This window comes from Sus scrofa, chromosome 1 (genome assembly GCF_000003025.6).
Source record: "Sus scrofa isolate TJ Tabasco breed Duroc chromosome 1, Sscrofa11.1, whole genome shotgun sequence".
NCBI lineage: Eukaryota > Metazoa > Chordata > Mammalia > Artiodactyla > Suidae > Sus > Sus scrofa.
In genome coordinates, this window is record NC_010443.5 from 66,371,735 (window position 1) to 66,387,439 (window position 15,705).

A 15,705-nucleotide genomic window follows, 5' to 3' on the forward strand; every position below is an offset into this window, starting at 1 on the left:
AGTGATCGGTACCAACTTAAACAGGATAATTGGCTGTTACAGTGCAGTGTAGCTTGCAACTACAATGTTGGTGACATTCTCAGAATGTTACATAGTTCTATCAATGACAGATCCTGACCTCTCAGTTGAAGAACACTGTGAATTAGAGAAGATGCATTCCTTTGATATAATCTTGATTTACTTATGAGTCAAGTGCACTTGCCTTCTAGGTGTATTAATATATTCTATTATAATGGTATTATTAGAACATGGCAAAATAGGCACTAAATAGTACTACACTTAAGGCCAACAACTGGACTAGGTATCAATTCTAAGCTAAATATACTACTTTTTCTTATCTCTCTTTAGATTCTCTTTGCTCTTCTTTTTCCCCTCTCTGCTTTTTCAACTATACCTCTAAAGCCCTTTAAAATCCAATGACTCATTGGCACCCTTGAAAGGTAACTTCATTTACAAGTTTACTTAAAAGCTAACAAATAAAGAGGAACACCCAGAAGAAATAAATACCAACTGCTATTTTGACTGACCTCAGAGGTTCGCCTTCTCTTTAAAATTTAGGTTGATTCAGAACTACAGCTTGGAAGCATAGCAGCGAGATTACTTAGACCCTGAAAAAAAAAGTATACATTTGCATTTACATTATGAAGAGGTATTATAATTAATCAAAATAAATTCCAGAGATGCAACATGAAAGTGTGACCATCTGCAAACTAATATGGAACCTTTTTCTTCATTATACTTTCATTCATTCTATCATTATAAATTGAAGAGAAACAGGTATATCAGAAAGGAAGTAAAGCTTTTAAAACATTTTTCTTCCAAAATATCTTTTTTATTTACTTGAACAATGTTAACAATACAAAGCAATGCCAAGAAATTTAGAGACTGTCACAAATACTGAGAAAAAAAAAAGGAACAACAAACATTTTAAAAGATCTCATCCATCTGATATGAAGTTAAATGGTACAAATAAGATAATACATTCAGATTTTTCTATGGAATTCCAAGTTTAAAAATTTAACGTCAGCAAGGTGAGAATAATTTATCCCTCAAATGGTTTCACTTTCTTCCCATTAGATCAATACCTTTTTAAAGCTGAGAGACAAATGTATTCTTCTTATCTTCTAAATACACAGGACAGCTTCTTGCTGTCTAAGCAGGTGACATAGCAGTCACTAAACAACAAATGAACAAATGGTCTGTAGCTTCTCTCTTACTTTTTAAAGGTTAATAATAAGAAAGCTGCTGACCTATACACATGAAAACCAAAACACTAGAGTAAGCTCAGCTTGCTGTGTTTTCCAAAGCTCTAAAACATATTGGAATTCAATGCATAGATTTTTCTGTTGTGGGTTGCAAACTCATACAATGTAGGCATTAAAACTAGCTCCATAACCGCCTACTGGAGTTTCAAATAGATGTGCACATAGTAAAACCACTCAAATGATGAAAACAGTATGTGTTCACTCCTTATCATCAATTCCAATACATAAATTTATTTTTCTAGAAATCACTCTAAACAGGAGTTCCCATCGTGGCTCAGTGGTTAGCGAATCCAACTAGGAACCATGAGGCTGCGGGTTCGATCCCTGGCCTTGCTCAGTGGGTTAAGGATCCGGCGTTGCCTCGGATCTGTGGTGTAGGTCGCAGACGCGGCTCAGATCCCTCGTTGCTGTGGCTGTGGTGTTGGCCAGCGGCTACATCTCCAATTAAACCTGTAGCCTGGAAACCTCCATATGCCGAGGTAGGAGCCCTAGAAATGGCAAAAAGACCAAAAAAAAAAAAAAGAAAGAAAGAAAGAAATCACTCTAAACAAAGTTTCTTCTACTTACTCATGTTTAATAGTTGTCATAGCCAACCTTTTCAATTGTCAGGTTTTTATTTCTTTTGTTTGAGGTTATTTTTTTTTGTTTGTTTTTTTTAAGCTATGCCCACAGCATGTGAAGCTACTGGACAAGGGATCAAACCTTGCTGTCTAATACGTGCTGACTGGAGCCACGTATTGACAATGCTGGATCCTTAACACCCTCAACCACCAGGGAACTCATCTGTAAAATGGTAGATGTAATAAATGTCTACTTCATACGGTTATTGTGAGGATTAAATGGAAAATACAAAAACTTGGAAACAGAAAGCTTGAATAAGTAGTTATTGATAGCATCACCAAGACTTTCTCAGTATTTTTTTTTGATAGCACTATAGTTTACAACTAGGGCGTGGGGGGGTGGAGGTGGGAATCAGACCAATCTATTTCTACTCATTTCCATTTTCTTCTTGTAAAGCAACCTAAGACTTCGCTAGATTTCCTTTTATCCTTAGGAAAAAAATCTTTCTGTCCCTACTTCTTAAAATATCATAGGTTGAAGCTTTTATTAAAACAAAAATTCCCATTGCAACTCGGGAGGTTAAGGACCCAATGGTGTCTCTGTGAGGATGCAGGTTCAATCCCTGGCCTCACTCAGCGGGTTTAGGATCCAGCTTTGCTGCCAGCTGCAGCACAAGTGGCAGGATGTGGCTCAGAGGCAGTGTTGCCATGGCTATGGCACAGGCCACAGCTGCAGCTCCAATTTGACTCCTGGCCTAGGAACTTCCATACCACACAGGTGCAGCTGTAAAAAGAAGAAGAAAAAAAAAAAACAAAAAACAAAACCAGAGGAAAAAAAAAACCAAACCAAACCAAAACTTCCAAGCTTTCCTATGCCCAAAGACATTGTACTTACATATTTTCAAGAGTGATTTGTGTTACTTATAATCATTTTTCTGTTTGTTAAAATCAACCACTTCTACTTTTACTATGTTTTCCAAAGCTTTTTTCCACCTTAAAGTTTTAAAGAAGCTACTATTCAAATATAGTGTTTGATAGACTTAGGCTGCAAACATCTTATGTGAAATTGTGACAAGTAGAGCAGAATAAAAACACAGCAAAGATGACAGTAAAGTCAAGGAAGTAATAAGTTAGAAGCTATTTAATAAAATGTTTCAACTAAATCCACAGCTGAGAAACTTTATCTGCCTACAGAGGGTGAATACTGAACAAGGGGGCAGGTAAGATACCAAATGCCTAGTCTTTTTGGAAGACAATTTAGCAGAGAATTTTATAAAAATTCCACTACAACGACTTAAAACCACAGATGAATACACTCACCATTTAACTCAAAAACCTGCAGCATGTTTCTAACAGTGAACATCTGCTTTTAGTGACCAAAGTGCAGATAAGAGTGAACCATGCACTAGACTCCCATTCATTAAGATAAATAAGGTACGGAATTCCCATCGTGGCTCAGCAGAAACAAATCCGACTAGGAACCATGTAGTTGTGGGTTCGATTCCTGGCCTCCCTCAGTGGGTTAAGGAGGGAGCCGTGAGCTGTGGTGTAGGTCACAGACACAGCATGGATCTGGCATTGCTGTTGCTATGGTGTAGGCTGGCAGCTGTAGCTCCAATACAACCCCTAGACTGGGAACCTCCATATGCTGTGAGTACAGCCCTAAAAAGCTGAAATAAATAAATAAGAAATAAAATGAATAAGGTAGAAAAGATAAAAAATAAAATAAAATAAGATGAATAAGGTAGATTTTATACGCTGATGTATTGATGTAAAAATTGCATTAAGTGAAAATGTAATACAGAATGAATGATACAGTTCTTTCTTTTTAATAAGAATGCAATTTAATATAGAAAATCCTTAAATTACAAAAAAAAATGCTTAAAACTGGTAAGCTGTAGAGAGGAAAAACAGATCAGTGAATTTTACATTTTTTGATATCTTTCTGTATTTGAATTATTTAATTATGAATGTGTATCTTAAAAAATAAACCTGGGAGTTCCCATTGTGACTCGGTGATAACAAACCCAACTAGGATCCATGAGAACTCGGGCTGGATCCCTGGCCTCACTCACTGGGTTAAGGATCTGGCATTGCCATGAGCTGTAGTAGAGGTCACAGAAGCAGCTTGGATCTGGTGTTGCTGTGGCTACAGCATGGGCTGGCAGCTACATCTCTGATTCAACCCCTAGCCTGGGAACTTCCAAAGGCCATGGGTGTGGCCCATAAAAAGACAAGAAAAAATAAAATAAATTAGCCTGGTATAGGAGTTCCCTGGTGGCCTAGTGGGTTAAGGATCTGGCGTTGTCACTACCGTGGCTTGGGTTCAATCCCTGGCTCAGGAACTTCTGCATGCTGCAGGTATAGGCAGAAGCATAAGAAAGTAAAAATAAATAAATCAATACAGGAGTTCCCGTCATGGCGCAGTGGTTAACGAATCCGACTAGGAACCATGAGGTTGCGGGTTTGGTCCCTGCCCTTGCTCAGTGGGTTAACGATCCGGCGTTGCCGTGAGCTGTGGTGTAGGTCGCAGACGCGGCTCGGATCCCGCGTTGCTGTGGCTCTGGCGTAGGCCGGTGGCTACAGCTCCGATTCAACCCCTAGCCTGGGAATCTCCATATGCCTCGGGAGTGGCCCAAGAAATAGCAACAACAACAACAACAACAACAACAACAAAAAAGACAAAAGACAAAAAAAAAAAAATAAATAAAAAAATAAATCAATACATCTATCATATTTTTTAAAAATGTTATGGCCACACTCATGCCACCTGGAGGTTCCCAGGCCGGGGATCGAATCTGTGCCTCCACAGCAACCCAAACTGCTACAGTCAGATTCTTAATCTGCTACAGCCTCCATGAAGGTGTGGGTACAATCCCTGGCCTCACTCAGTGGGTTAGGGATCCGCATTGCTGCAAGGTGCAGCACAGGTCAAAGATGTGACTTAGATCTGGTATTGTGGTAGCTGTGGCACAAGCTTGCAGCCGCAGCTTTGATTCAATCCCTAGCACAGGAACTTCCATATGCCCAGATGCGACCATAAAAGGGAAAAAATCTTGTGCTATACAGTAGGACCTTGTTGTTTATCTATTTTATATATAGTATTTTGTATCTTATAAGTGTCTCTCTTTAATAGACCTTAAAAGCTTTATTTAAAAAAAAAGAAAAAAAATTTTAAAGATACAAAGAATCAAAAGAAGCGGATCATGAAAATTTTCATATATTCTGTCTTGGCTCAAACAAGAATCCTCTCGGAGTTCCCACTGTGGTACACTGGGATCGGTGGCATCTTGGGAGCACTGGGACACAGGTTCAACCCCTGGCCCAGCACAGTAGGTTACGGATCTGGCATTGCCACAGCTGTAGCTTAACTTGGATCTGACCACTGAACTGGGAACTCCATATGCTGCAGGGCAGCCAAAAAAAGGAAGAAAAAAAAGTATCTTCTTGAGGGCAGAGGAAATATCTTATAGTTATTTGAATCTTCCAAAGTGTTTTGCCCACATTAAGTGGTAAAACATTTTACTCACTGAAATTTACTATCAAATATATTAAATATTCAACAATGAAGATGACATTCTAGTGCTGCTAATCTAACTTTATAACATCAAAAATCCCAACTTATTCTTCTTTTAGTCTTAAAGATCTTTAAGCTTAATTTCTCAATTGGAGAAATGTGATTATTAATGAGCCAGGCTGCAAGACTTTCTCCCTTTATAGGGAAAACTGCTATTTCCTTGGAAACAATTAGGATTTGGGAAGAACACAGAGATCAACAACCATGGTTTACATCAGGGCATGCATGTTATCACACATAGCTATAAAAATCTAGTGTACGAATATGATCAGTGTTATGGATTGAACTACAAGATACACAGAAGTCCTACTCCCACTCCCATAACTGTGAATGTGACCTTATTTGGAAATAGGGTCTTGGCAGACATATTCAAGTTAAGATCAGGTCATTCTGGAATAAAGTGGGTCCTAATCCAGTATGACTGGTGTCCTTAGAAGAAACACAGACATTTATAGGAAGAATGCCATGTGACAGCAGAAGCAGACTAAAGTGTCTACAGCCAGGGAAAGCCAACAATTGCTGGGAACCACCAGAAACTAGAAAGAGGCAAGGAAGGATCTTCCCCTAGATAGGGGAGCAGGGAGGGGAGAAGGGAGGGGAGGGGAAGGGAGGAGACCCTGCTAAAACCTTTATTTCAGTCATACTTGTAGCCTAGAGAACTGTGAAAGAACAAATTTCTGTTGTTTTAAAGCCACCAGGCTTGTAGCACTTTGATACAGTAACCTTAGGAAACTAATACAACCAGAAATTATATTATTATCTATTTCTTAGATGAGCCTATATTAGAACATTAATTGCTTTGAGGTTCTTAAAATTACTTATTTAAATGACAATCACTGGAGTTCCCATTGTGGCTAAACAGAAATGAATCTGACTAGCATCCATGAGGACGCAGGTTTGACCCCTGGACTTGCCCAGTGGTTTAAGGATCCAGCTTGACTTAACCCACTGAGCAAGGTCAGGGATCGAACCTGCATCCTCACGGATGCAGCTAATCCAGCTCAACTGCTGTGTGCTGTGGTGTAGGTTGTAGACGTGGCTCAGACCTGGCATTGTTGTGGCTGTGGCATAGGCCGGCAGCTACAGCTCCAATTTGACTCCTAGCCTGGGAACCTCCATATGCCATGGGTGCAGCCCTAAAAAAAGACAAAATAAATAAATAAATAATGACAATCATTAATATTTGTAAAAGTCATCTCATAGACTGTGTGACAGATGAGTGAGAATGGAAATGTAGTTTTGTTTTAAAGCCCTTGGATATCAATTACAAAATCAAAGAAATATAGAAACATATTCATCCTCTGGTGCATGTAATGAAATCTCACCTTAAACATAAAGTTTAGAAACCACAAAATGCAACAATTCTCTTCTCCCCTGCCATTTCAGTCTTATACTACAGGTAACATGTCAAAGTTAAAATGAACTCACTTGAATCAATTCTGATTAGGTGGAAATAGCAATAACAAAGTTAATCTTGTAATCATTTGAAATGTGGTTAAAATAAACAACCTTTTTTTGCTTCTTGGTGTGATATGCATTTTAATTTACACTGAAATATTTTGCAGTTTGCAGTTCAAGAGCAGTAATCAAAAAATATTGCAGAACTGAATACTTTGGTTATAGATTCCCCAAAAAAGTGATACTTGAAAAATAAATTTGGAAGAAACAAAAGAAGAGAACATAGAGAGTCTAAAGGAAACAACCTCCCAAGAGTAACAAAAACACTTATCTTGGGTCTAATACCATTCTTCAATAAAAGGAATCAGGGATGTTAGAGTAAGAGCTGATTCTTAGCACTGGGGCAAGAAATATACAAATAAGCCTGCAGCATCTTGTAGTGTCAGGAAGTAAGAAGACGCTCAAAAAAAAAAAAAAAAAAAACAAAAAAAACAAACAGTGAGAGGAGGAGATGGGTACATTTCAAAGGAGCACAGCAGGTAACAGAAAGAGCTACCAACATCCAAAGCAGGAACAATTTGGGCAACAAAATATAGTATTGGATTATAACACAAATTATGGCATAAATATCTAGGAGTTCTTGATATACATGAGTACATAAATGACTAAGATAAATGAGAGGAAAGAGACAAATCTTCCAAGCAGAAGAATTCCAAATAAATTATGTAGACACTCCACTCTAAAGGAGGCAGAGCTTAATTCTCTACTCCTTAAGTGTGGACTGTGCAAAGGGACTTCCTTTCCAAAGAGTACAGCATGGAAAGGAGTGGGTAGGGGACAGTACCTTTACAAGTGGAGAAATGTGACAAATGCCACCTCAAGCATATGATCAAGGCCAATATCAACGTAAGTCATGTTCATGGTATGCAGCTTTGATAGAATATGATGAAAATGCACTTGTGTGATCTTCCTTCCCTAAGCCCCTAAAACCAATCTTATCATGAGAAAAACATCAGACAAATTCCAGTAGCAGGCCATTCTACAATGTATCTAGCTAGTACCCTCTCAAAATTGTCAAAGGCACTGTATTACTGTGCTAGGGCTGCCATAACAAAGTATCACAAGCTGGGTAGCCTAAACAACAATTTATTTCCACAAAATTCTGGAGGCTAGACATCCAAGATCAAAATGTAAGGAGGGTTGGTTTAATTCTGGGGCCTCTCTCCTTGGCTTGCCCACAGCTGTCTCCTATCTATGTCTATACATGGTCTTCCCTCTGTGTCCTGCTCTCTTAACAAGGACACCACTATAAGGCATTAAGGCCTAGCCTAATATCTCATTTCCTTCTTTAAAGACTCTATCTCCAAATACAATCATATTTTGAGGCACTGAAGTCAGGACTTCGCTATATGAATTTTTCAGCCTCTAACAGTCATTGAAAAGAAGGAAAGCCAAAAAAACCATCACAGCCAAGAGAAGACTAAGGACACATGACAATTAAATATCATATGATATTCTACATAGGATTTTGGCACATGAAAAGGACATTAGGTTTAAACTTAGGAAATGTGAATAAACTATGGACTTTAAGTGATAATAATGTGCCAATATTAGTCGATTTATTTCAACAAACGTACAATACTAATGTATGTTAATGAGAGAAACTGTGTAGAGCAAGCGGGGAGTTTATATAGGAACACTGTACTATCTGCTCAATTTTTCTGTAAACAGAAACTGTTCTAAAAAAGTATTAATTAATAATTTTTAAACAGAGTCTCAAGAGCATCTTAAACTGATTTACGGAGTTCCTGTCGTGGTGCAGCGGAAAGGAATCAGACTAGGAATCATGAGGTTGCCATTTGACCCCTGGCCTCACTCAGTGGGTTACAGATCCAATACAGTGATGTGTGGTGTAGGTTGCAGACTCTTCGCGGATCTGATGTAGCTGTGGCTCTGGCGTAGGCCGGCAGCTGTAGCCTGGGAACCTCCATGTGCTTCCGGTACGGGTCTAAAAAAAAAAAGAAAAAAAAAAAAAAAAAAACCCACCAAAAAACTGATTTACTGTTACTTTACCTACAGCCCCACAGCACCGTACAAAACAGTTTCACAGGTGAATCTTTAATGTTCTGGGTTTTGTTGCATTTGCCTTGCTGCACTCAAACCAGAAGTTACAAGTTTATTTTACTGTTCTATGAATTAACCACCAACAATCAGTTTGTCCAATACCCACGTTGTCTGAATGACAATAATACCCACAACAGGATACTAAAACTGAAATGCTGGATAGTACCTCTTTCTTTCCTTAAGCTTAACACATACATAGTGTCTATCACTTTAAAAACACAAGGCTAATACCAACTAAGGAACCTAACTGTAGTTAAAAGGATCTAGTTGCCCCTGACTGCGCCTGCGTAGTCGGAGCTTCACAGCACTGAAGGTTCAGGTCCCAGCACTCGCCTCCTCCGCCCCCTGCACCCCTTCCCCAAAGGGGGTTCCCAATGCGCACGCGCAGTGCTTAACGGCCGGTCAGGAGCCCAACAATCACTCCCTTCTCATCTGAAAGGAAACTCTCGTAGTTAAAGGGGGAGAAGTCGTGGCCATTCTTTTTCATGAGAACACTTCCTTTTCACCAGGAGCACCACCGTGATTCACCAAGTCAGGCGGATGCCACCGCTTTAAGGGAGATGAGGTTCCAGCGGTCTCGCCAGGCAGCGTACGCAGCCTACGTGTTTAAGTTATGCTACCTTCGCCACAGAAACAAAGAAGGTTGTAATGGCTCTGCAAATATCCACGCGAAACTGTTCTCCACGACTTACCCACTCTGGTTCCGGAACACTGTTGTTGCCACCGTTCGCGTAATACCTCTCCAACCCTTTCGATGCTTCTACTTCTTCACGAACAAGACAAGATGGCGCCCGATTGGTTTCACCCGGAAGTAAATAGTAATAACATCCGTTTGCCATTTGAAGCCATACTGTCCCCCAGGCTGGTCTTTGAGCACGTGACCGTATCCGGTTAACGTGTTTCGGCGCCATTTTTGTTGTGGGCAAAACCACCTCCACTATCTAGTCAACGCCGTACAAGTGTCTGGACACTCCCCTACGTTACTTTTTAATGTAGCCACCGACATGCCCCACCCATTTGAATCTTTACAGTGGGCTGAAAGCCAAGATTTTAAGTGTTCTGTAGAGAGCGCGCTCAAAATTCTTTAACAACAAAAATTTTTATTTTAGCAACGCGATCCTCCTTAAAGGAGAGGTATGTTCGCTTGCGGAAAGGGGACTGAGTTCCCAGCGCTACTTTCAGAGTACGGAGGGACCCCAGGATCAAATGAACTTGTAGGTTGCCCCGTGAGCCTTCAGCCGCACTTCAAGGGGAACCAGAATCTGGCCCCAAATCCCGGAGTGCTCCCGGCTTTGGTCTCACGGAGCGCCTCCCAGGACTTCGCGTCCAGGGACACCGGACGTTAGTGCAGTTGCGGGTCCAGCGGAGAACTTAGCTGACCCCGCGGCAGTCGCTCTTTGTTAAGCTCAAAAGCATCGCGCCCCCTTTTGGGGACACTTGTTCAGCTCTACCTCACCCAGCTAGTCCCGAAGTTTCGTTCTTTCCCCATGACCTTTAGGGGAAAGTGGCGGAGATGTCCAGTTTCCGTCCTGCTGCTCTTTTCTGTCAACCACAAGATGGCCTCCTGAAAGGACTTAAGCAATTCTTCCAATAGAATACTTTGATTCCATGGTGTTATAATACGAACAAAGGTCACGTATCAAAAGTATCGATTTCTAGGCCACGAGCTACAAGGAAAACAAAAAATGTTCCAAAGATACAGTATGTATTTCTCAACTAAATATTGGAAAGTTCCTTTCTAGAGAGTAACATGAAACTTTTGCGTGACTGAACAGAGTATACTAAGTATCTAAATTGTTTCATTGGGAATTGTGCAGAAGAAATAGCAAATTACAGTAGAAATTAAGTATTAAGAGTAGGAAGTTCTCTTGGGGTGCAGGTTAAAGATCCAGGGTTGCAACTGTGGCTTGGTTTCTATCCCTGTCACTGGGAACTTCCACATGCCGCAGGTGCAACCAAAAAAAAAAAAAAAAAGAAGAAAGCTAGATGGACAAAGAAGATAAATCTAGATAGATGCTATTTGCATGAAATTGTCTTCCTGAATAAACACTTGAAACCCAGATACTCCTGGATCAGTATTAGGACAAAGTCCAGAATGAAAAAGATCCAAGTGGCCCTCAAAATAAAACTTCATTGAAATTCCCTACTGGCCTAATGGTTAAGAATGTGGGCATTGTCTGTCACTGCTGTGAATCAGTTCCAGAGCCGTGGATCCAAGCCACATCTGCAACCTGTACCGCAGCCTGCAGCAACGCTGGATCCTTAACCCACTGAATGAGGCCAGGGATCAAACCCACATCCTCCTGGACTCAATGTCGGGTTCTTAACCCAGTGAGCCACAGTGGGAATTCCTAGACTGTCCTTTTATTTTATTATTATTATTATTATTTTTCTTATGGCCACCCTGTGGCATATGGAAGTTCCCAAGCCAGGGATTGAATCCCAGCCGCAGTTGTGGCAAGGCCAGATTTTTTAACCCACTGTAGGGGATGGAACTTGCACCTCCACAGAGACCCAAGCTGCTGTAGTCAGACTCTTTATTTTTTTTTAATTTTATTTTATTTTATTTTTTTTGCCATTTCTTGAGCCGCTGCCGCGACATATGGAGGTTCCCAGGCTAGGGGTCCAATCGGAGCTGTAGCTAGCTGCCAGCCTACGCCAGAGCCACAGCAACGCGGGATCTGAGCCGCATCTGCAACCTACACCACAGCTCACAGCAACACCGGATCCTTAACCCACTGAGCAAGGCCAGGGATCGAACCCACAACCTCATGGTTCCTAGTCGGATTCGTTAACCACTGCGCCACGACGGGAACTCCATGTAGTCAGACTCTTAATCCACTGAACCACATCAGGAACTCCTTAATTCTTAAATAGTACTATTACTTAAACATGTTCTAGAAAGTAGTGAGAGTATCTGGCATAATGATGTATGAGGAGGACATAAAATAATAATTACCTCAGTTATTTAACAATGAACCAAACCGGACTTTATACAGGTAATGACTATTTAGACCACATTGGAGAAAGCAAGGTAAAGCTACTATGTTCATTGACTGGCATATTTTTAACATCTTTTGTGATTCAAACCACTGTTTCTATACTTAATTTACTTGTATGATGTAGTAGACACTATTAATGTTCACCAATATCTGATTTTCCACTGACTTACAGCACACAAAATACTTTAAGCTCCCTTAAAGTTAGAAAGTAATCAATTAATTAGTTCTGGCCAGTGGGCTGTAGGATAAGTGATGACTGTTATTTCTGGACCTAAGCTAATAAGACATGGTGCACTATCACATCAACCAAGAAGGCTATAGGTCTCAGATAAAGGGGCAGCTACGGGTCAGTATATTCTCTGCCAGCTTGGATCACCGAGTTGCTTCATGGAAATAGTGGCCAGAAAGAGCCCCAAATTGGCAAAAGACTTTGCAATGACCACAAAATGAGTTGTTGAGATTCTGGACTCATATGCGAATACAACATAAAGCTAACTTATCCTGACAAGTATAGATACTGGGGGAGTTCGGTGCTGCTCAATGAACTGAAAATATGTGCCACTAGCTTGGAGGTTCGTTGGGATACATAGAAATCTAATTGTGGAAACCAGAAACATGGCACTTCACATTATGCAGTGGTTTAAAAAAAAAGAAAAAAAAAGAAAAAAAAGACTGTCACCCACAATAACCTGGGAGGCAGAAAATGTACCTAATGAAATTCAAACGAGGGGAGGAAGTTGAAAAATAAGACAGTGTGTGTTGGATGCTATTGGATACATCATTGGATGGTATTATAAGAAGAGTGGAGTTCAGAAAGGAATGGTTAATTTGTAAAAGGTGAAATAGGGAATTAGGGCAAATAGAATAATGGAGCCTCACAGGTTTGTTTGTATTTTTCAACTCCAAGCAGTAGAAAATAAACTCTCAAGTTTTCTCAAAAGCCTTTGAATGACAAATGATAATTAAAACTCAGCCTTGCAGCAGAAATCATAACTAAACTTCATAGTTATTTTGGAAATTTTCAGTGGCTTAATTAAGGATGTAGTTAAAGTAATCCAAATTTTTTTCCTCACTTGGAAAAAAAAATACCTGTGGATGAAAAGGTAATTAGAAGGATGGCTCTCCCAGTCAAAGCTTGTGGACAGAAGATACTTGTCATAAGATCAAGACAGAGATATGAAGGTAGGAAATCAAAGAAATATAGCCAAGAACACTTGTCTCAAAAAGGTGGTATAGTTATTGGCATATAAATCTGACCAGAAACAAAGAGGCCTATTAAGCTTTCATGGCTTGTACTGGAAAAGAAACCATAAAGCTTTGGCTGACAAAACTTGTGCTTATTCCATACTTTACAAAACACTCCAGGGAGTTCCCTTCATGGCTCAGCGGTTAAGGAACCTGAATAGGATCCAGGAAGATGCTGGTTCGATCCTGACCTCATTCAGTGGGTTAAGGATCTGGCATTGCCATGAGCTGTGGTGTAGGTTACGGACACGGCTCAGATCCTGAGTTGCTGTGGCTGTGGCGTAGGACAGCGGCTGTAGCTCCAATTCAACCCCTAGCCTGGGAACTTCCATATGCCACAGGTGCAGCCCTAAAAAGTAAAAATAAATAAATAAATAATTTAAAAATAAAAAATAAAAACACCCCAGAGCTCCTATTGTGGCTCAGCAGGCTAAGAATTCAGCATAGGGTCTGTGAGAACATGAGTTCAATCCCTGGCCTCGCTCAGTGTTGCTGCAGGCTGTGGTATAGTTTACAGATTTACAGATGTGGCCTGGATCCTGTATTACTTCCATATGCTGCAGGTGTAGCCCTAAAATGAAACAACAAAACAACAAAAACAGCAACAACAACTACCCCCAACCAACCAAACAAACAAACAAACAAAAAACAAACCCAACTTAAGCCCCTCATTATCTAGGAAACAGACTGAAAAAAAAAAGTGTGCAACTTCCCAAGGACGGCATATTCCTCAGCAGCCATTCAGATGTAGCCAAGGAAGATAATTAAAAAAGACTATGGAGTTCTTGTTGTGGCCCAGTGGAAACTAACCCAAGTAGTATCCCTGAGGGTGCAGGTTTGATCCCTGGCCTCACTCAGTGGGTTAAGGATCCAGTGTTGCCAAGAGTTGCAGTGTATAGGTCCCAGACATTGCTGGGCCTAGCTTGGCTGTGGCTGTGGCATAGGCCAGCAGCTGCAGCTCCGATCACCCCCCTCACCCAGTAACTTCCATATGCTGCTGGTGTGGCCCTAAAAAGACAAAAACAAAACAAAAAAATATTCTCCCACAGGATGAAGTCTAGGGTCACAGAGAACAATGGAGAAGGGGACTGTTAGAGAATAGGGGAAAGGTCTAACAACGAACATTCCCCAAGCCCAGGGTAACAGACTGATAGTATCTCCACTCTTCTTCACCCTCCTGACTGAGAATGTTTACTGTGCTTATAGCTCCACTGGTTTCATGACTGACAGTAAGTTTGTGGAAAACAGAACATATCCTTCTGTTTCCTGGGTCTCCAGACCAGTGGGAGCAACATCCAGACCTGACAGAGCATTTCTAAAAAGCTTGGTCTTGGAAAATTAACCTTTGTCAGGATGGTACTCTGGGGCTGTATCTCTCGAAAAGGGAGCCACTATGTTCCACATGTAGAAAGAGCTGAATATTTGGTGGCCGGAGGGTAGATTGTGAGAGACGTCTAGTGCACCCTCATATCCTGTTCTTTTCTTCTGAACCCTAGGAGACCTACTCTTTCCTACCCACTCCTCCTTGCAATTAGGCATGGTCATGTGACTACTTCTGACCAATGTGTTGTGCGTGACACATCCCAGAGGAAGAACTTAATTGCTGGTGTAAGACTTTTGGTGTTTTCTACCTACTGCCACAGTGGAGAGGCCTGGTGTTAAAATGATAGAGCCAGAAGACAATCAGCTGGGACTACAGAGTTACCACCTGGAAAAGAGCTGCCTTTGCAGATTACCCAGACTCACAATGGACTTTGGGTGAGGAAGAAATAAACTTTTGTTGTGGCAAGCCATTGGGATGTGAAGTTATCTGCTACTGCAACATAACCCAGCCTATTCTAATACATATGGGAATGCAAATATTTTAGGTATTTCTGTTTGAGTGCAACTTAAAAAGAATGTATGAAAATGGCGTCAGAGGGTCCATGAACCTCTGAAATTACCTACAAAAATTTGGAGCATATATTTTTCTGAGAAGATATGTCAAGATTATTCCTTGACAATTTCTTGACATTTCTTCTCAGCCTCTTTATTGCCATTAGCAGGAGTGAAGAGAGGATCCCAGAATTAAAACCCTCCACTTCCTCTGACACTGACAGCTTCTCTTTGCGACTATCAGGATTGGTATAATACTAGTCATACTAGTATCATATACCTTTTATCCCCAGAACATCCTTCATCCCCTGGACCTTAATTCCCATATGGCTTTGTGGGTAATGCTGCTTGATATTTCTCCATTATTATTTACCATTTGAAATATCTCTTCCCTATTCTTCACTTCTTAGAATGTCTATCGTCTCACTTCTTAGATTTCTATCGCCTGTATTCCATGTTGCATCCTCAATGCCTACCGCACAGCAGATATTTAATAAATACTTATTAACTTATTAAACAAATGAAAGGTGGTCTATAACATTCATCCTAATCTTAAAGAGCTTCGTATCCTAAAAAAAGTTAAATACAAACAGGTCGTCAAAATATTTCCTAATGAATTATCCTGCCTGAATAACTCAAACATTTTGAGAGACATCTAA

At 40.5% G+C, this 15,705-nt stretch overlaps 1 protein-coding gene across 6 annotated transcripts in view; it reads right to left on the reverse strand.

The window, feature by feature from the left end:
• The window catches only part of PNISR (PNN-interacting serine/arginine-rich protein), a 33,141-nt gene extending 22,670 nt beyond the window's left edge, over positions 1–10,471 (reverse strand). For 4 of the 6 annotated variants that reach the window (XM_021080749.1, XM_021080246.1, XM_021079851.1 and 1 more), the window contains exons 1-2: positions 9,617–9,769; positions 528–608 (exon numbers count right to left, since the gene is read on the reverse strand). The gene's annotated coding sequence lies outside the window, so the exon portion shown is untranslated. 6 annotated transcript variants of the gene reach the window in all.